Genomic DNA, 22,104 nt, shown 5'->3' on the forward strand with positions numbered 1-22,104 from the left:
CCTATAACATCATCTAGTCCAATCGTCTTGTCATTACCACTGCCACCACAAGCTACTAAACCATATCTCACAGCTCCTCATCCATACAAATGGAAGTAGTATTCCCATGTGGATTAGTAAGCACCATATTAGTAAGTAAATGGGGCAAAGGAAACAGGAATGCACCTCAACCTACTGCCTGTGCTCCTACTGATGCAGCCCACTGTGCTATCAGCCTTCATCACCACCAGCATACTGCTGGTTCACATTCAGTCGACTGCCACCTGGATCCCATTCCTTCCCCCAGCAAACCCATGACCTGGCAGATCAGTCTCCCACCTGTACTAGGAAAGGAATTTATTACAGGCGTAGGATTTTACATGTGTCCTTGTTGACTTTTGGACAATTTCTTGAAGCACATAACAGCAGCCCTAAACCTACACGTATTTCCCTACTTTAGTTTCATCAAGCTTAATAATGGTGCACTCTCTCTCTTCATCCAAGTCATGGATAAAGAAAACAAATAGGACAGGTCCCAAGATAGATGATATTGATCATATACTAGGAGTTAAGACCCCATATACGCAATAAGGCATGCATAGTCAGACAAGCACATTTAGACGTAAGTTTTGCACTGAAACACAGTCTAGATGGTTAACTGTCAGCTGAAATGAGTCACATTCTTCACCAACACTCAGACAAGCATTTTGTGTAAATAAGGTATTATACCTTCCTTAGTATGGAAATCTTTTTATATGTAGGAAGGAAAAAAAAATCCTCACTGCAGCTTACAAATTATGCCAAATAAGGCACACTTATTATTATATTTCTAGTAACACAGAGATGCGTAAATTGAGTGTAATATGGCATCACTAAGGATTTTGAATACGATGGAAGATGTACTGAAATTAGTCTAGTAAAAGGCATCATAAATCAGAACTTCCCCGTTGCAAAAGCAAACTGTATGCCTCATAGAAGAATTCATATTCTTTAACAAGGTGACACTCAGGAAGCCAAATGAACAAAAATAATTTTGAAGTCTTTTAGAGAGTAGCAGAGGAATAATGAAGTTTTTGTGAAAAAGATTAAACAGAATCTGTTCAACTCATAACAAAAGAATAAGCAACACAGATGTCAGACATACAGGTGCCAATGCTTACAAGAAAACCATGGAACTGTTTTGGTGGGTTTTTTTTTTCAGTAGAACTATGTGGTAGTCATGAAATGTTAGACATAACTTCACAGAATCACAGAACGGCCAGGGTTGGAAGGGACACTAAGATCTAAGATCATCTCCAAACCCCCTGCCACATGCAGGGCCACCAACCTCCCCATTTAATACTAGACCAGGATGCACAAAGCCCCATCCAGTGTGGCCTTGAACACCTCCAGGGACAGGGCATCCACAACTTCTCTGGGCAGTCTGTTCCAGCACTTCACCACTGTCATAGTAAAGAACTTCCCCCTGACACATAACCTAAATCTTCTATTTTAACACAAACTCAGACATTTTTCAGATTTAAAATGAAGAATGTGGAAGAACTCATCTCAGTTTACAAAGGGAGAAGCAGTATGCTATAACAAACAGGTTCCTAAACATTTGCATCATTTAGAGAACAAGAAAAAAAAAGTTGTTTAATTAAGGCATCATGGGATGTTGATAGTAGAGCAAGACCACAGAGATTGCAAAGGATATTTTTAACCTTGAAAACACCTTTTATATCTCAGTTCAGGACTGCTGCTGTAATAATGCTTTAGGTGATTAACTTTCTCCTCTGAAACGTCAAAACAAGTGTTTATGTTGATTTCATTTATTAGCATTATCATAATTAATTGGAAAAATAGCATGAAAACCAATGGTAGTATAATCAATCTATGTTAGCTCAGGGATCTTCATGAAGAAAATAATTTCTTCTTCACATTCTTTTACTATTAAATCAAGTACATTGTGGAAGTCTCTACTGATTAAAAAGTTTTTTTTCTTTTAATTAAGCATGTTCAATAGACACATTAGAAAAAAGGATGCACGTGTTATTCTAAGCATTATTCTAAGATAGCTTTATCATTAGAATGAAAAGAACAATAAGAGTAAGGAAGATTTTTCATTTCTTTGGAATCTTGTTTCTGGAAAGTGTGAGAAAGCATTTTTGTTCTGCTCTCTCCTTTTTATTCTGTGATTAACAGTATTATCTTGCACAATATTTCAAGTGTTATCATTAGCCAAACTGAAACGAAAAAGTTACAGTCCTCAGGAGAGAAAAAGATTTTGCATTAGCGGGCACAATTTCCACCCCCATAACCTACATTTGCTTATATGTATCCAAATGCATAGCTGCTAGAGAAACAAAATAGCTGATTAAGAGTGTAAGTTTCAAATAAGCTCAGTACAAGTGCTAACTATTATTCCCCATGAGAACTTTTACAGACATTAGTAGGAGCAAGATTAAGTTAATACTATTTTTGAAAATTTAATACTTAATTGATCAACTTAATAACAATGCAATTTATCTCAAGTGTTTGGTACAGCTGTAGCGTATGAAGCACAAAAAATGAGTCAGAACATTTTGCTGAACAGTTTACTTTTTCCCGAAATCTTTATTTATGTGGGTTTATAGACCTTTATTTCAATTCAGATTCCATGTGCCATCTGAGCAACTGAAGCAAGTGGATTTCAATTAACAGTGCATTTGCACTTGATGTATCAGGAATATATGATCATAACACTTTGTTAAATTATATTTCAAGAAGTCATCTCAGTTCAGTTACAGAAATTGGCACAAATTTCTTAAGAAAAATGAGTTTGAAGAATGAGATAAAAACAATAAGAAAAAAAATGTAGGGCAAGAAATGTCCAGTTTTAGGATAAAACATTCAGAATTCCGAATTGTACTAGTAATGCTTCTTACACAAAATGATATCTCAGAATCACAGAATTGTAGGGGTTGGAAGGGAGCTTTAGAGAACATTGAGTCCAACCCCCTGCCAAAGCAGGCCCCCTACAGGAGGCTGCACAAGTAGGCACATAGATGGGTCTTTTATATCTCCAGGGAAGGAGAGCAGTTCCTTCACAGCTAAATGTGACCCACCATTATCCAAGACAATCTTCTTATTGCAATATGCAAATTGGAGTAGCTTTTGTGCAAGCTTAAATGCAAGGCATTAGATTTGATTTCCACTTTTTGAATTACAGATCCATAGAATGTCAAAATGACTGAAGTTGGTAGATACCTCTGGTCCTTCTGACCCAACTCCTGCTCAAGCAGAGACACCCACAGCAGCATACCCAGGACAATGTCTAGGCTACTTTGGAAGATCTCCAAGAGAAGACTCCACAGCCTCTGGGCAGCCTGTGCCAATGCTGTTGCTCAAATCCCCTCCTTCAGAAATAAAGCAAGCAGAAGTTTTCTATGTTACCCTAACCAAGTAGAAGAGTTTTTAAAATTAGGTTAGATTTTACTTACTATTAAAATATTGTCTGTAACTTCTGGATGATTTTTTCCTCACCTAACATGTCTTTGTAATTGCAGAAAGTCCCTAGCAAAGCTTTTACTCCATGCCATCCACGACATCCTACACCTGAGATAACAAGAACATGCTTATAACATAGCTTTCAAAAGTAAGTATTCTAGATATTTTTTTAAACAAAGAAAATAAAGAAAATATTTTTAAACAAAGAAATTACAGCTAACTGTGTAAATACAATATCTAGCAAGTACGTCATCATCACTTGTTCCTTAAGCTTAGCTTACAGTTATATCAATGACTAAACCGTAGAAAATTCAACTAAAAATTAAAATTTCAGTACATTTCAACTGCAAAACTAAGGTCATTCAAACAATTTTCATCATTCTACTCTATTCTGAATATGAAGCCTCGCATAACTAAGTATCACTATAGTAATTAAAATTCACAGTTACAGTACAAAGAAAGCACTGAGTTGTGTAAGAAAGTTCTAGCGATTCAAATAGGAACAGTGAATCATAGAAGGTCTGATATCTACATAAGCTTAAACTTGCTACAACTCCATTCATGTGCAACACCTTTAGAATAACAGCTACTTAATGGCATAGTTTTCAAGAATGAATTTATTTTTTTAAGAATCGCAGTAATCAAAAGTAGAACTGTAAGGATCTTCATAACTAAATATGCACCAAATCTGAGTTATGCTTTCTATTCCCTGAAGATTTGCAACATAATTTTTCTTTTTATATCATTCTTGCTTCTTTACTTGTATGAATACATCTATTTCTTCTTCACAATCTTTTTCTACAGTGAAGACTGGAAAAATATTTCCCTTAACATTTTTGCTTAAATCATTCTGCTTCTTTTAATCTAAACATTTCTTCAAGTGCCTGAAGTGAGACGGAAAATTCAGCCTAAGCCCTTACTAGAACATAAAAAAAAAAAAATAAAATTCAGAACTCTTGAAGTTACTCACCTTTTTCAGATTGCTACCTGGAGCAGTGTTTGGTTTCTTCCCTTACACACCCAGTAAAAGGCGGGGGGATGTTCACTCGTGATTCATTATAAGCTTCTAAGGTAATGCTTTCTAGACAGTCTCCCTTTGAATATGTAGTATGCATGCAAAGACTACTTCTGTGCCAGCAAGGAATTTTGCCACTGCCTTTCTTTGACCTCTATCCAGTTTATGTTAAAGAGCTTACATTTCTTCACATCACTTTCCCTCTTTCTGGTGATACCTTGGAATCTTGTTCTTACAGCCCCCTTAATGTTGCAACTACATGCAATAGGTGCTTAGAAGCTAATGAATAGTGTTCAACCTACAGCAGAGACTTCAGAACTTCACTCAGCCCAACACTTCTTTAGATGGCAAATTATTTAACCCCTTTGAAAAGAGTACTCTGAGTATCTACACATACTTGTCTAACAGGAGTTCTATCTAGTTCCTCTTTAGTATCTACGTACAACATATCCAATTCACCATAGCTCGTTTTGTTGCTTTTTAACAACTTATAGAGAGGTGAAGAGGAGCTATGAAATCTCTGGCAAAAGAACACTATCTGAAATTTAGGAATGATCTCTGTGTTATTTCAAGGGCAATCCTCCATTAGAGCAGAGGCATTCTCCTCCACTACAGCCTGATTTAGCTGTGCAAGCTACTGTAGAAGGAAAGGAGGATCATCATCTGCCTCATTACTTTCTGGCCTCTTTAATTGTGGAAGGGAACATAGAAAAAGTCTAATCATATTTTAGAATGCAAACCAAACATTAACAGCTGCACAAGCATTTTCTTTGTGTTATTCAAACTGTAAGGGCCTCTCAGACTGTATGTAAAATGCTCTTCGTTTTTAACTTCAGAAAAGAAACTGAATCACTATGTTAATTATTTTTAATCTCTTATAGCTGTCACGTTAGGTTTAATATGCAAGTATTATCACCAAACTAACCTTAGATTACATTTTTTTCAACTGCTTTTCTGAAGAGACATTCCAACCAACAAAAAAAATTACTAAAACACTACAGTATATTTATGTATGATTTATCTAATTTCAGCAGAGATTTAGGGGAAAATAACAGAAGGAAGAAACAGCAAGGACAAAGATTTTACAGTGATAATCACAATGTTATATTAATAGAGCACACATTTGCTCCAGATAGACACATTTTGTAGGTAAGCACATAGTGGCCCTATAAAATGAATGGCCAAAATGTATAAAGTAAGGGTGATTTTTGTTATTATAGCACACATTCATGAGAAGGTTTGCATAAATAGAAATACCTGAACTATGACTGGATGAATAATATATGAAGGCCTGAAGAACAATAAGAGACAAAGGTTTTGATCAAAACTCCAAGTCTTTTTGCAACAAGAATATTGTTCAAATAATCTGACTTCATTTCTTTATTAATATAACGTTATCAGTGCTTTTCTTTGGCTGCATACAGTCTTTTTACTTTGTGCGCAAGAGAACTAACAGAAAGGAAGAATGCATTTCAATCTATTTGTGCAGTTGTTTCCTAAACATAATTTAAAATATATTACTTACTCTGAATGATAAATGTTTTAGCATACCAGTAGAAGTCAGGTATAATACAGACAATATCATATGGTCAGAACTTAATGACATATTAAAGTACTAAACAGATTTCCATTTTTCACATTTCAGCTGAGTCGAACATCAAACAAGTGATCACAAATAACTGTGCTGAGTCATGCACTTTTACTAATTTAGTCCTATGTTTATAATCTGAAAGGGCATCAGTTATCCATTTAAACACTCATTTTAACTAATGGCCCATGCAATTGCTTACAGCAAGCATCTTTACCTCCCTGCTTGTCTTTTCAACATCTTTGACAGAAGATATAACCAGGAGAAGAAATATGAATTTTAAGACTAAACTTTTTATAGAAAGACTACATTTTCAATGTGATTCAAATCAAGTGTCATAAAAGATGTATAGACTTCTATGAAGCCAATCTGCTTACAAAAAAAAAAAAAAAAATCTGCATAAAATCATTAGAATTAAGTTTATACAAAATTTAAGGTATAGAGAAATCTGTTTTACAGCTATTACTTATCAGGCTCCTTTCAAGGATGGTGCATATATCATGATATACTAATGATATACAAATATACTAAAGATAATAAACACAAACTTTATTTTCTTGTATATGAAGGCAACAGGATTAAATGAACAGAGATGACTAAGGATAAATAAGTCAAAAATAAGAAATGTATAGGAATGCAGGCCCCAGTTTTTACATGTGGCCATTAAAAAAATCAAAAGATAAGGGATGAAGGAAGTCGTTGTGGGGCCTGAGGAAAAGGAGACTGTACCAATTAGGAATAACATGCACTATCTTTTTCCACCCAAATTTTTGAAGTTTCTGGTGCATCATCTTATAATTCAGCTGCAAGATAAAAGGTCTCCACATGTCTAAATTTATGTTTGTTACAGTTGAGTACTCCAATATATTTTACATAAAACTATTTTCCTTTTCTCCTGTGGTGGTACTGAGAAGAATTTTAAAAAATTTTAATAAGAATCAACCTATTTATTTGCGCATCTATGGTGAAAGAGATGAGAGAGCAAAGCATCTTAGAGGCTACTTTTGCAGATCCATAAGCTGCTGATTCACATTGCTACTCTAAAGAAATATTCACCAAAAGTCAGATTCAGTAATTTTCTCTGTCCAGTAAAGACTTTAATAGCACTTTCTAAAGCATATAGGACCTTACCAGTTATATTGTATGTTTTAGAAAGTATTTCCTTCTTGAGAAAGTATTCAAAAGGTGTAACCTGCCTCTTTTTAACTATTTTCTTTTTAAGGAATAGTTTATAGTTTCTCATTATAAACTAAGCTATAAAAAAATTATTGTTTAAAATAATCCAAATTTTCAAGCTACACAGCATTAAAAGGGGAAAAGAAGGCTAAAACTTCAAGCAGGACAAAAATTCAGAGTACAAGCAATGCTTTGAATATGCACATACATACTATGCTTAGAAGGAAGCACGCAGGTGTTATGGCAGCAGTCAGCAGATGGTGCTGTTACACATAGTGACAAATTCTCTCCCCCGGAGCACTGGGATAAGCTCTTATAGTATTTTTTGTGGCAGTCACGATTTTTTCTCTCCACCTTGACCAGACTTCATTGTTAACAACTGACTTGCTTCGGGTTAACCTTGGAATAAAGCCTTCCTGCTTCAATAACTTAATGTCAAACAAGGCTTCTGCTTCAACAGTCACATAAGTAAACTGGCAATATGCAGAGCTGAAGAACTTATATTAGAGAATGTTGAGATGAGAGGGAATTTGTGTTACACCTGTGTGCATACTGCCTGGTTCCTGTTCACCAGAGGGTTAAGGCTGGAGGTAAAACCTGATATCACGGGCACACAGCTGATGCATGAGGACGGCAGCTAAAATGGGAGATTTTTTTTTCTCTCCAGTTCTTCATATTTAAAATTCACACTCATTTCATTCTATTTAGCACATCCAAGGAGCAGGCAATCTGTTGCACACATTTTTTCCTTTTTAACCTAAAATTCTGTGGTATAAGTAGTTAAGGCTTCACTGGAACTAGTACATTACAGCATTTGTCATCTTTCACCTGAAAATTAAACTGAGTTATGCTCAGGTTGGATGTAGTTACAAGGGCAGTAGAAAGAAAACTTCAGTGGTAGAGCAACTTGCCTATCAGCCAACTCAAGCATACATGATTTTAAACAAAGATTAACATAGGGAGAATTAGATTCAACCTTGCTTAATGCAGCTTATCTGTCCAATCAGGCCCAAACTAACTTATATTATTGTGTGGGTCAAATTAACATAAAAGTAAATTTCATTCTCCTAGAAATTGTCTAAATTATGATGGAAAACTCCCTAGGCTTTGCTTATCAAATTTACTCATATTTCAATATATTTAAATTTCATTATTTCATATATTTCATTCAATTTAAATATTTCCTACTTTAACATTAAAAATTATGACTCTAAACAAGGTAGGATTTCAAAGAGTGAAAACTTTCAAATAACCTAAACAGGAAAAATAGTCTAAATTAAGTTCCCACATGTCATACTTCAGTATTTTTCTTCTTCCCTTATTGATTTCCTCACTTGTATTGGTTCATGCAGCAATGCTGATCTTTTTTGGTGTGACTCATTTCAAATTGCTGTTCTGTACACTAGGGTAACATAGCTTTGTAAATATATTTTTAAACATCCCACTGTACCAACGTGCTATAATTATTTTCCACTTACAACCTGCTCTAATAAAACTGTGTTTTCTTACTCTTTGTAGTAGGTGCTCTAAAATAATTATAAATATTTATGTATGACGATTTACTCCACCGAATTCTGGTAGCTCAAGTTAGTACAAGGAGAACTCCTGGGTCTATCAAATTGGACTTTATGGCACTGAGGAAATTAGCTGAAGGAGTGGAAGCTGAGGAGGTGTTTTCCTCTATCAGTTCAGCAGAAGACACTGAGAAGAAAAGAAAAACCCACCTGATCAATATATTCCTGACTGGTGCCATTGCAGGAATTAAGGTTTTTATGCTTTTTAAATCATGGGACAGCTTTTTCAGTGTCAGACCTGCTGGTGATAGATGAGAATCCACCTGTCTCAGAAAGGATTCTAGCCCAGGACCTGGCAGGCCTCACTGAGAGGGCTTTAAACTAGGTTTGAAGGAGGAAGAAAATCAAACCAGACTCACCAGAAATGAGCCTAAGGAGAGCATGCCAAGGCTGGGAGTGAGATCAGCAGCGCAGTTGAAGTGCATCTACACCAATGCACACATCATGGGCAACAAAAAGCAATAACTAGAATCCACTGTACAGCAGGAAAACTATGACTTAGTCACCATCACAAAAATATGGTGGGATCAATCCCACAGCTGGAGTGCTATAAGTTCTTTAGAAGGAATATGCAATGAAGACGATGCAGGGGGGTGGCTTCCTATGTTAGGGAGTGTTTTGACACTGTAAAGCTCAATACTGGGAATAAGATAAAGTCCTTATGGATGAGGAACAAGGGGAAGACTGACAAGGTGTGACTTTATTACAGATCTCTTACCCGGAATGAAGTGACAGATGAAGCATTCTATAAGCAGCTCACAGAAATTGCTAGCCCTTGTTCTTGTGGGGGACTTCAAATTACCCAACATTTACTGGAAATACAATCCAGCCCAGAAGAGGAAGTAGTCTAGGAGGATCCTGGAGTGTGTGGAAGAGAACTTCCTGACACAACTGGTAAGAGAGTTTATCAGGGCAAACACCCCATTAGACTTGCTGTCTACAAACAGAAAAGGAATGCTGGGAGACGTGATGGTGAGAAGTGGTCATGGACATAGTGACCACAAAAGAACAGAGTTCTCTACTTTTGGTGAAGTCAGGAGAGGTCAGGAAAACTGCTGCCTTAAACTTAGGAAGGGCAGACTGAATTGTTTAGGATGTTGGGTGGGAGAATCTTTTGGAAGTCAGACCTGAAGGGCAAAGGGGTTCAGGAAGGGGTCCACCATTTTTGTAAGAGGTGTCAGCCAACACCAGAAGAGAGTACCAGGAAGTTGCTAGGACATGCAAAGAGAAAATGAGAAAAACAGAGGCCTGGCAAGAACTTAATTTGGCTGCCACTGCTAAAGAAGAAAGATGGACTGCATGGGCAATGTTTTTGTAACAACAATGCTGTCACAGCAGCTGTGAAACAGTGGGTCACTTAACTGTTGCAGAATTTTAAAGAGCGCAGCACCCAGGTCCTTACTCATCACTGGGTGATGATATGCGAAAAATGCATAGCGAATTGTGGAGATTGCTCAAAAAAAAAAAAAAAAAAAAAAAAAAAAAAAAATCATTTTGTAGTTGGTAACTTGCTCTACCAAATAGTGTTATTTCATTTTATCTGTTACAGTTTCCATATAAATATATAGGAGGCATTATTTTTGGAACAACCAACATACATCATGTATTCCCTCCCTTTGCTTCAGTGAATCAGTGGGTTTAGGATTTGAGATACCACTGCTAATTCTCATTTCTGAATGAACATTTTGCAACATTCAAAGCTCAAAACTTGCTGGAAACAGAATCAATTTCGTTGCTTCCAAAAACAAAACCAGTAAATTTGTTCTGTGTTTAGAGCTGTTAACAGCATTTCTTGAACAAGGAATAAATATCTGTGTAACTGATTTTTAAATTGATAGTGAAATTTCATGAAGAAAAGCTTGAATTAGTAAGCCTACAAGGAGTGTATATTCTTTTTCCACTTACACTTCCTCATCTCTCACAAACAATAATAAAGAGAATCCAAAATGAATGTCAAATTGCCTTTATAGCTCTTATCTTTAAATGAAACAATTTAGCCTCTATGTTAGTTATAAACTAACTCTTTAAAACAATCAAGAAATTAGGGGCAGCTAAACTGACTGGAAGACTTGGAAATTCTGGAGCATGAGCCAAGCACTGCAAAAAAACGTTCATTCTTTAAGAAGTGGTTATGACATCTAATTTTGCAACACACATAATAGCAGAGTAATATTGTGGCTTTTGTTTCTTAATTTTATTTTAAAAGGCACATCTCAAGAATGAAAAAGCCTACTACCTATGAGCATGCAGTGAGTGTAGCAAAGTATTATCTTTAAAACTTCCAGTTATGATAGAATTCAGGTAGAGTCTCACCACTCTGTACAATCTGTTTATACATTGAATTCATTTCATACCTCAGGGCTTCATGCTGCTTTGAGGGTATCATGCTTGTTGGTTTCCTGCCCCCACACCCCCCCCCCCCCAGGGGGGGGGGGGGCGCGGGGCTTCCAATTTAAAGGAATATTTCGATAAAATGGTCAATTTTGCATGCAAATTTCATCATGCAAGTCTGGAAATGGTGGCTCGTGGATAGGATTTGGCCAACTGTGAAAAATTTTAAGGGCTAAGAAAATTAAAAACAATGCTGGAAAAACTGCTTCTTTGCCAAGATGAAGCCTGATCACATGCACAGTACTGAAATATGTTCCAATTTGGTTCTGTGCATTAATGTTGCCATTTGCTAAACTCCTACAACAGAGCTGAAGTGACAGCATAGAGCTTCAGTATCCTACACACAACAGCTGTCCAATCACCCACTGCCTTATTCCCTACCCTCCCCCCCGAAATGCAGCTTCTCAGTGCTTTCTTGCAATTGATATTTTAAAATAAAACCTGCAGGATAAAATTTTAAAAATTAAGGAAGATATTCTTTAAAAAAAATCTCTATATGGCTACACTGTATCAGAATGAATAAAAGATGAATGCAACCCCCCCTCTTACTGCTATTCAGTTTTAAAGCTTATTTCAATTAACAGAATGCAGGACGCAATTCAACTGCCTGCCTGCTGATACCTACAGTCATCTAATGAAGTCAAGGAGGACATTTGGTCAAATATTTCTCTGCTGACCATGGAAAGCTGCATCACAGAGCACAATTTAAGTTGACTGCATCTTTTAACAAACAAGGCAAATTTCTCACATTTAACAGCAGAAAGCTTCATTTTCTCATAAGCTTCTTCTTCCAAAAACAGTTTTTCATCTCAGAACAGGAGTGGGAGGGAGAGACTGTGCCACTTTGTTTTAGAATATCTCATGACTTTGTGTCAGTCTCCAAAGTAAAAGATTTTTAAAGATTCAAAGAACACAAATACGTAGACTAAAGACAATCTAAGAAGATAACATTCTTAATTAAACAAAATTTGAAATGTAATCAGTGATTTCCATAGAGATGAGGCATGCTTTTCTACTGAAATTCCTTTCAGTTTAAATGTTGACTTTCTGTCAAGCAAGACACGTGATCTAAACCATACATTAAAATGCTCAACTTGAAGACAAGTAAGTTAGCCTTTCAGATTTCATTGTAAAGTTATCACAAGCAGACAGGCACCTCTGCTTCAATGTGATTCACCTCATGTTAACACAGACACCTCACATTAATTGCCTTCTGAAAATATTTAATTGATTATAGCTAATGTCTAGCTCTATAGCTGACTACCAGGAAGGCAGGGATACTCAGGTCCACCCCAACTGCCGACAAAACACTGAGCAAACTTCATTTCATTGCTCAGATTATAATGGAAGCTTTAACTAAATCATAAAGACGTTGCAAAGCTAGTCTTTATTAGGGGAAGAAACTGATTTGTGCATGCAATGTTTTGTAACAATACATCTGTGTGAACCAGTGTTTATAATCAAAGCTGAGGCTTACTATGGTCAGTCTTGCCCTGTCTAAACTTCTCCCAACTTGCCTGCAGCATTATTTCATTTGGTTTAGCTGTGACAGTAATTTCTTTAATTGACCAGATGTCTAAGGCTAACATCCACCTCCCTCCTTCCTGCTATGGTTGCATTGTTTTATATAGATATTTGTATCAAATAGTTATTCTGTGCAAAGTGAACACAATTATAGTTTAAAGGAAATTAAAGGCCTGTTTTGACTGCAGAGGCTTTGAGAAGTGGAGATGCAGGAGGCAGCACTGGGAAGTACAGGAAGAGAGGAAGAACAGACTTGGCACTGGAAACTCCACAGACACAAACAACTTTTAGAGGTTAAAGAAATACAGACCCCAACAAAATTGGTTTTAGGAGTATCAAAGACAACAAAGTAGCAACATCCAACATGCATAAGATACAGAAGAAGATACAGACACAGCGTGGAAATGCAGAGCACTGAAGAAATTTTGCAAGTGCACAAAAACAACCTCAACTGCATTGTAAAGTGACAAAGAAGAAACTAGAGGAACCAGAGGAGCAAAGATGGTGAGCATAACACTAGAAAATAAAGCAGAACATAAGTTGTATGTGTGCACATTTCTTTAACTGCACTGCTGTTCTTATTTTTTCTTTTTCTTTTTAGCTTGATCTTGATTAATAATGATTAGATATTTAAGATTAATTATAGCAAATAACATTACTTGGTTTTACACACACACACACACACACACACACACACACAAGATTCAGTACATCCAAATCTGCTGGTTTAACATTCTTATGATTTTGTTTTTATTATCCACTGACACCACACAGATGTGCCTTGTCCTGTTAAACAAGCATAAGAAAAGCAGAGATCTAAAATTCAAGAAGATTGTGTAGCCTTCTATACCTCTCATGGCATTTTTCAGGTCAATCCAATAAGCCAGCTTCAAAGAACCTTAAGGCAAGATATCTTAGAAATCTATCATGCATGAAAAATGAAATATAGTTGTCAGGGAATCTTTCGATATATACAGGATGAAAGATTTCAGAATGTTTTAAGTTGGTGTTAAAGGATGCCAATAGAAAATACATAATAACAAGTACTCAGGGAAGTTTTGCCACCTCATTTATAGCAATTAAGTATACTTAATGAAATGAATGACGGTATTTGGGTGATTAAATAATTGATATTCACACAGCCAATATACACAGTGGTCCAGTAATACTGTATGACAGCTTTGGCCTCCAACATACAGAAGGTGAATACTATGTAATGGTTTTAACGATTCAGTTAAAACATAGTGCTAACTTTAAATATACTACTGCCAACCTAGTCCTCTTCTCCACATTGAACAGGCATGTGGCATACCAGCTACTTGATTCATTATGGAACAAGATCAGTGCTTTAGTCAAAATTCAGACATACTTGTTTTCAGTGTACTTCATTGAGAAGTTTTAGTTATGTGCTTTATTATTCCAATTACAGAAGGAAAACATAAAAGACTATGCAAATGCAGCCCTCAATATATGAGATATAAATAAAGTAATTTCAAGTACAATTATTGATAGTTTAAAGCTGTACAACAGAAGATGAAAAGCAAGGTGTGTAGCTGTATTATATAGCAATCAGCTGCAGTAATAGATTATGCTGCATTTAATTAATCAGGATAATGGCTGCTGGCTTCCATAAGGTAACAAAGCCAAGGTTTTATTTTCTGGCCTCCCAACCCAAAGGTTTTATTTTGAAAATTATTTCACTCTGCAAAAGTCTAAATACTGTCAGTTTAAAAGGAATAAAAATTTGCAGGCAGTGTTTCCAGATGAAACTGATACTAATTTTTTTTCTAAACAAGAGAAGACACAAAAGCCATAAGCCATCCTTGTCACATCAAGTAGGGCTGTAGAGCAAGTGTAAACAAGTGCAAAGTGGTCAGCAACAGCAACATGCAGAGACTTTTTTTTTTTTTTTTTTTTTAAGTCAGAAATTGCATCTAGAATTAAAAGCTCAGTTTATATAATGAAGAAAAATAACACCCAAATAGGCTCTATTACAAACTGGAAATCAGATAACTATGGCTGAAAACATTTATTTTCCAAGACGGAAATTCTCAGCTCAACTTTTCCTACTTTGTAGCAGTCAAAGAAAACAACCTTCTTGACAAATAATGTAAATTTCAGGAAAAATTAAACATGAGCAGAATATAGGCAGCTTATGTAACCAGCACCCTTTCTTGATAGTGACATCTTGGTTTTTAGTAGAAGTCACTGTTTACAAGAAATTTGAGGTAAGGATTGGACTGAGATACAGGCTGCTTAACTGAAATCTTATCTCTAGTTAAATTATAAGGCTGTGAACATGAAAAATTATTCCCCCAAATCCTATTTGGCTGTAAAATGGAAGAAGCAAAAATGTCAGTTACGTTGAGTCATGCTACATGACTTGTTTTAGAAAAGTACTTTGAGAAAACATATTCCATACATTACTTATTTGGCTGAATTAAAAAAATAAAATCCAACACTATTTCAGAATTATGAGAGTTTTGACATTATTACTCAGTGATCAGTTGCTCTAATAAGCCCACTGCTCTGAGATCATTTTGCTATTGCATTTGTGATCCTAAATAGGAGAATAAGTTTTGGGGAGGCAGGCTTACAACTCCATTAAATTATTACCATCAACACCAAGTTTGTTACTGCCCTTTGTGTAAGAATCAACAGTAATTTTTATAAGGATCAATAAGTCACTAGAAGGCACAAAAATGTCTTCTTCCACAATCAGAGGCAGTCAAAAAGACAGTTCCAAAAACATCTTAAATCATGTAATCCCCTGTTCAACAGCTAATAGCAACACAAAGGCTGTCTTCACATTAAAGATTGAGCTACTCAAGCTGTAAAGCATAATACAGCAGGCATAGCTCAACAGTGGAATAACATAGCAAGCAAACTTTCCTACAGAATTCTTCTTTCCTTTAGGATATTAAAAAAAAAAAAAAAAATCAGTGATTGATAGCAAGTTCTACAGAATTTCATTTTATTTTCTGTCAATTCAAGTAGGACTTATTCAATCATATAGTTTCATTGCGCACTTCTTCCCAGGAAAGAAATTCTTAGAACTTCAAGTTCCCACATTTCTGCCCTCAGCAGCCCAGGAAATAATAATCCAGATTTCTGACCTCCGGTCCTTCAATCACTGCTGCAAGGAAATTGTTTTATTGGTTTTCTGTTTTTTGATTTTAAACAAGAAAAATGAATTTCCACTTCTTCCCTGTAATTTGTATTAACAAAAGAAGATACGGAGTACAGTTGTTTTAAATACAGTTATCTGTATCTACAGTTATCTTCTCTGTAAAAAATATTGATTCATATGAGATGGGAAAGAGCAGACAAGTACCTGCCTTTACATAACAGCTTCAGTTACTCAGATTTATTATTTCAAGTATTTTTCAGATCTGTGCACATGTATTTTAGATCAACTCACACTCTTCAATACACAAACAGGCTTTTTTTTTTTTAATTTACCTGCTCCTCCTCACAGAATAACTTGCACTTCTTTTGTTCTCTGAATACACATGCATTAAAGATACTCTTCTACAGCTGTTACAACAGAAGAGAACACTTCTGACAACTAAATCATTACTCTATATTAGCTATGAGGAGTTGCATACAACAAAGACTTTCCTGCCCCAAAATTATGCTAACACACATTATGCCATATGTTGATCCAAAAGCATCGGTTTTATTTTTTAACTGCCCTAGGATTCCTTCATGACATCATTAACAGCAATTCAGACTGTATCCTTCCAAAAATTTTTACTTTTAAGGAAGTTTTAAAAGAGAAAAATGTGTTGTTTTTTTTTTTTTTTTTTTCTCCTGTGCAGGCACTGCTAGCACTATTGGTCATCTGAATTTACTACGAAAACTTGTACTAAACTTCGTTCAGAGAAAACAATTACTTCCTCTCCAAAGAGATGGAACTTCAAATTTCAGCTTAAACAGATCCCATTTCAACCTGTATTTAATTATTTAAAACTTTCAATTTGCTTCATATCCAAAAACAAACAGTTCCAATGCTTAGACACTGACCTCACTTCGAGAAGATAACCACAAAAAGAGTAAGCAAGACACAAAAACAGAAAAGCAAATACATTAGCCTGTTAATAAATGTTATGGACAAAAACAACCTATGGTTAACCACAATGCAAGATGTGTATCTGCAAGAATGCTTTCACAAGAAAACAAAAGCTATTTTACTGTAGTACCAGTAGTTTTGCTTTCACTACCCAATAAATGCTATTTAAAACAAAAACCTACTCTGAGCCTTTCCCCTTTAAAAAGATTAAACTAAGACCTAAATTTAAATAGCACTTTCTCTGAAAATCACATTAGAGAATAGTTACAGATATCACGCTACCTATGAGGAAGAGTTTAGTAGTCTCTCAGATTTTCAACCATTACTACTTAATTTTACAGCTAAAGGAGATAGTTACATACCAACATTGCATAAAATTTGGTTGTTTTGTCAATTGTCCTGCCAACTCCCACTCTCTTGCCTAACTTCCCACTCTCAGTATGAGATATTTGCCTCATGTTATTGAGGTGCTATAAAGGAGTATGTCCTGAACATGATTATTCCCAGGGAGTAGTGACCACTCTTACCAATGCAGGATAGTTTTGTTTCAAAAACTCTACAGCTATTAATACAGACCCATAAGTAGTTTAGCAGGAAAACCCTGTTGTTTAGCAGCCCCGTGAAAAAGAGTTAAACTTTTAGAAAATTCACTCTTAGATACAGTGACAGCATCAGTGGACAGGGGAAGGGCAACAGATGTCATCTATCTGGACTGTTGCAAAGCTTTTGACATGGTTCCTCACCACATCCTTCTCTCTAAACCAGAGAGGTTATGGATTTGAAAGATGAACCGTTCAGTGGATTAAGAACTGGTTGGCTGGACACAGCCAAAGGGTTGTGATCAATGGTTCTATGTCAGGGGGGAGGCCAGTCATGAGTGACGCACCCAAAGGCTCAGACTTGGGACCAGTGCTCTTCAACATCGTCATCAATGACACAGACGATGGAATTGAGTCCACCCTCAGAAAGTTTGCAGATCACACCAAGCTGAGCCATACAGCCAACACAGTAAGAGGAAGGGAAGCCATCCAAATGGACCTGGACAGTCTGGAGAAGTGGGCCCACGTGAACCTAATGAGGTTCAACAAGGCCAAGTGCAGGATGCTGCACTTGGGTCGAGACAATCTCAGGTATTTATGCAAACAGGGGAAGATCTCCTTGAGAGCAGCCCTGCAGAGAAGGACTTGGAGGTTGTACAATCAATGAATATTAAGATGTTATAATTACAAAATAAACAAGAGAGTTAGGCAAAGCAGATTATAACAAAAAGAACATAGATAGAATGCTTACCCGTACCCTGGGCTTGCTTACAAAACTCCAGTGGAGTGGATCTCCAGAACAGATCCTTCCCCACTGGTAGCCAGCTCTTAAATGGGTCTGGGAGAGGTGGAGCCAGGCTCTACGCCTTCCAGCAGCACAGGTCAATTGCCTTCACTTGTGCTCCCAAGGCTGACTCATTGCTCACCTCAGGTGAACAATCAGAGGTTCAGGCCATAACTCAGCAGTTCCCATACACTGGTCCTGGTGAACAAGAAGCTAGACACAAGCCAGCAGTGTGCACTTGCAGCCTGGAAGGCCAACTGTGTTCTGGGCTGCATTAACAAAGGGGTGGCCAGCAGGGAGAGGGAGATGATTGTCCCCCTCTGCTCGGCTCTTGTGAGACCCTGTCTGCAGTACTGTATCCAGGCCTAGGGCCCCCACTACAGGAAGGACGTGGAGCTCCTGGAACGAGTCCAGAGGAGGGTCACTAAAATGATCAGAGGACCGGAGCACCTCTCCTGTGAGGAGAGATTGAGGGAACTGGGATCATTTAGCTTGGAGAAGAGAAGGCTCCAGGGAGACCTCATTGCAGCCTTCCAGTACTTGAAGAGAGTGCATAAACAGAAGGGGGAATCGTTGCTTACATGTGTTGATAGTGACAGGACAAGGGGAAATGGTTTTAAACTGAGACAGGGGAGGTTTAGGTTAGATATTAGGAGGAAGGTTTTCACACAGAGGGTGGTGACGCACTGGAACAGGTTGCCCAAGGAGGTTGTGGATGCCCCATCCCTGGAGGCATTCAAGGCCAGGCTGGATGTGGCTGTGGGCAGCCTGATCTGGTGGTTGGTGACCCTGCACATAGCAGGGGGGTTGAATCTAGATGATCATTGTGGTCCTTTTCAACCCTGGCCATTCTATGATTCTATGAAAAGGGCTCTAAATATATTTGGGTACTGGAGGAAAAGCAAACAAACCAACCATAGAATAGAATCATAGAATCATAGACTCCTATTGGAGAAGCTGAGTGAAGGAGGAATGTCAGCTTAAGCCCTGTGGATGTTGACTGCATCCTTGTTGATGGGAAAACCACAGTGCCAAAATAACTATCTGAACTCATAGTGTCATTACAAGAGGCTATTGTCTCCAACCTGGGTGAGGAAGAGTTTCAATGATTTTTAAAAAACTACTTTAGAATATTCACTCAAAATAATTAATATAAAAAGCACACCAAGTGACAAACATTCAGGGACAAGAATCAAGAGGAAAAAAATTCTTCGAAGAATTCATTGTGGAAGTGTATCACCATATTCTACTGCTAATGCTGAAAAGAATTTTAAAAGCTTCAGGGAAGATCCGTAAGGCAGGAAGACATGACTGCCAGTATAAATGTTAATGCTGCGTGTGAGCAGAAAGCTTCAAAAATTCAAAAGACCGAAAGAAAAAAGGCAGTATAACCTAATAGCAGGGAAGATAGAGGGAAAAGCTAGAGTTCCTTCTTGGACAAAGAAAATCTGCTACTGTAGAACAGAGGTCAAAGGAAAGGTACTAGCACACATTAAACAAACTAGTTATAACAGACTTGAACACTGTCCACAAACTCTACACATACATCTTACAAAATCTATTTAAAAACAAAAACAGCAACAACAACCAAAATCAAGGTAGTCTAAAATGAGACAGTGATCGCTAAGGGCAATCTAGTGTTTAGTAGCAGGAGGCAGTATATCCTGGAAGGTCAATGGTATCCTGGGTTAAGTCAAAAAAGAGATAGTCAGCAGGGAGACAGAGACCACTGCTTCCCTTTTCTCTGCCCTCCAGAGGCCCCATCCGGAGTACTGCGTCCAGGCCTGGGACCCCCAGCATGTGGAGCTGTTGGAACAGGACTTACAGTACCAAGAATTAAGTTTCCCCAACTTTCAGAATGGGGTGTTCTTAACAGCTGCATTCCCTGAATAAACACACGGCAGAAAATACTTTGGTATTAGAAAGATCATATAACCATTTTACCATGCATTATGTCAAGTATACATGTGCAAAACATTTCAGATATTGCCCTCATTTCAAAGAGGATTTTTTGCTGTTGTTGTTTTATTTCCAACCATACGCAAGTGTTCTTTATGAGAAGAACACTTCTGATTTTCCCAGAGAAAATTACTACAATGCAACTGTGCTAAAATTTATTGTACTCAAAGCATCTTAAAAAAAAAAATAGTTCACTATTTCCATTCAAGAAACAGGAAATACATTGATTTTTACAGGGAATTAAAGAAAATTGTACCCGTTGCAAATATATTACTGTTCTTCACTTTCCCCACTAAAGGCTAAATACAATGTTCTTACAATGTAAGGCATTGCCAACAAAAAACACAGTACAGAAACAGAATTCAATTCCCAAATCTTTAGACTTAGATTTAGTTATTACCCATAAGTGACAATAACATCAATAAATTGTTTAGCCGTTTAGTTGAACTGAACTTACTACTTCTGAAATGTATAAATATTTTGATGGTGATATGTCTCAAAATCCCAAGGATGAAAGTTGTCAGAAAATAAGAATAATTTGCACTTAGGAAGACTGCAGTATTATCAATGTTGTAGTTAAAAGTAGTCTCTTATAAGTGGATCTATAAACCTGATTTCAGTAACGATAAGTAAAGAAATCTATATTTCAGTCTATGATCCAAGCAACTGCCTAGCTACATTACTGTCTTGTTAACACTAATAGATGGCTCTTGTTGGAGTACTACTGCAAAATCAGGTTCTGTTAAGTATAAATATTCATGTGACATATGGATGACAGCAGGCAGCGTCAGATAGGTTCAAATAACATTCAAGTGCTCAGGATACTAGTATGTGATTTCACTAGCTTTATTGTTTTTACATATTGCAAAAACACAAAGGACTCAAGTATTTCATTTCTGCACGGGAAGCAGGGAATTGGGAATATATTCACTAGAACACATAAAATTGAATCTCAGCTCAGGCAATGGCATGCAGTGCTCTCTCCCTGCAGTGGGTGTTGGAGTATTTCCTCAGAGGCTGTTGAAAGGAGGTTCATGTACCTTTTTTCCTGGTTCAGTGCCCTAACCTCAGCCACTACAGTGTAAGTTCAAAAGAGCATCTTTCAGACAGAAAGGGAGAAGACTCCCAACAGTACCACCTCTGCTCTGAGAACCATAAGCTCAGCATAGCAGAGAATCTTTCCTGTTTTTCAGGAAGGACTGCTGTCAAGCCACCCAACACGATCACATTAAAAGTACTGACTCTCGGTAGCACAGCCAACTTTGAAGATACTTATCAGTTACATTTTTTGAATGCATGAAGATAGCAATCCTAATAAGATGAAGTTTTCTTATGCCTGTGAAAGAGTGATCTATCAAAAGTGTTAAAAAAAAAAAAAAAACACTTCTGCAGACTCCCAGAATATGGCAAGTTCATGCAAATTAATTAGTTAGGATTTTTCAGACCTGCTTCATCCACTGCTGTAAGACAAGTGGTACAACACCAGGAGGTTTCCTTTGACTGCCTTTAACCCAGGACATAAGGGCATTTCCCTGTTTCAATAATTATTTTTTAATCTTGTACACTTCTACCTTCCATCCAAAAATCTGTTACAAAAAAAAAAAATAAATCACTCCCTTAGGTATCATTATAAATATACAAATTTTTTTAAACATGCTGTCTCTGCCAGCTAACATGCTGTTAAAGCTTCCCTCCAATTAAGAGGTTTAAAACTGCTTTTCTCAAATCGTTACAACCATGATGTCCCAAAACCTTAAATGGCAGCAATCAGTGGCACTTCAATCCTCCCAATGCTTCCAACTGAGCAGTAATTCATTTACTCCAGAGAAGAATGAAGAGCAGGCTAACACCAGAGACAACTAGATACTTTTACTAAAAGCAAACTAGCTTAGGGATAGGCAGCCAGCAGAGCAGCTATTAAGATTTGCAGTGGCTATTAACATCTGGGTTGTATTCAGCTGTCTCAGAGACCAATTACCTATCTACTTACAAAATTACACATGGCATAGTAGCAAAAAATAAAAAGAATAGTCAG

General features: G+C 36.9%; 1 protein-coding gene across 1 annotated transcript in view; it reads right to left on the reverse strand.

Annotated features, from left to right (window-relative positions):
* The window catches only part of CSMD1 (CUB and Sushi multiple domains 1), a 988,742-nt gene that overhangs the window by 634,418 nt on the left and 332,220 nt on the right, over window positions 1–22,104 (reverse strand). The window lies entirely within an intron of this gene.

The sequence above is a fragment of the Centrocercus urophasianus genome, unplaced genomic scaffold (genome assembly GCF_019232065.1).
Source record: "Centrocercus urophasianus isolate 14NV4802_14NV808 unplaced genomic scaffold, USGS_Curo_1.0 seq_10, whole genome shotgun sequence".
In the NCBI taxonomy this organism is placed as follows: domain Eukaryota; kingdom Metazoa; phylum Chordata; class Aves; order Galliformes; family Phasianidae; genus Centrocercus; species Centrocercus urophasianus.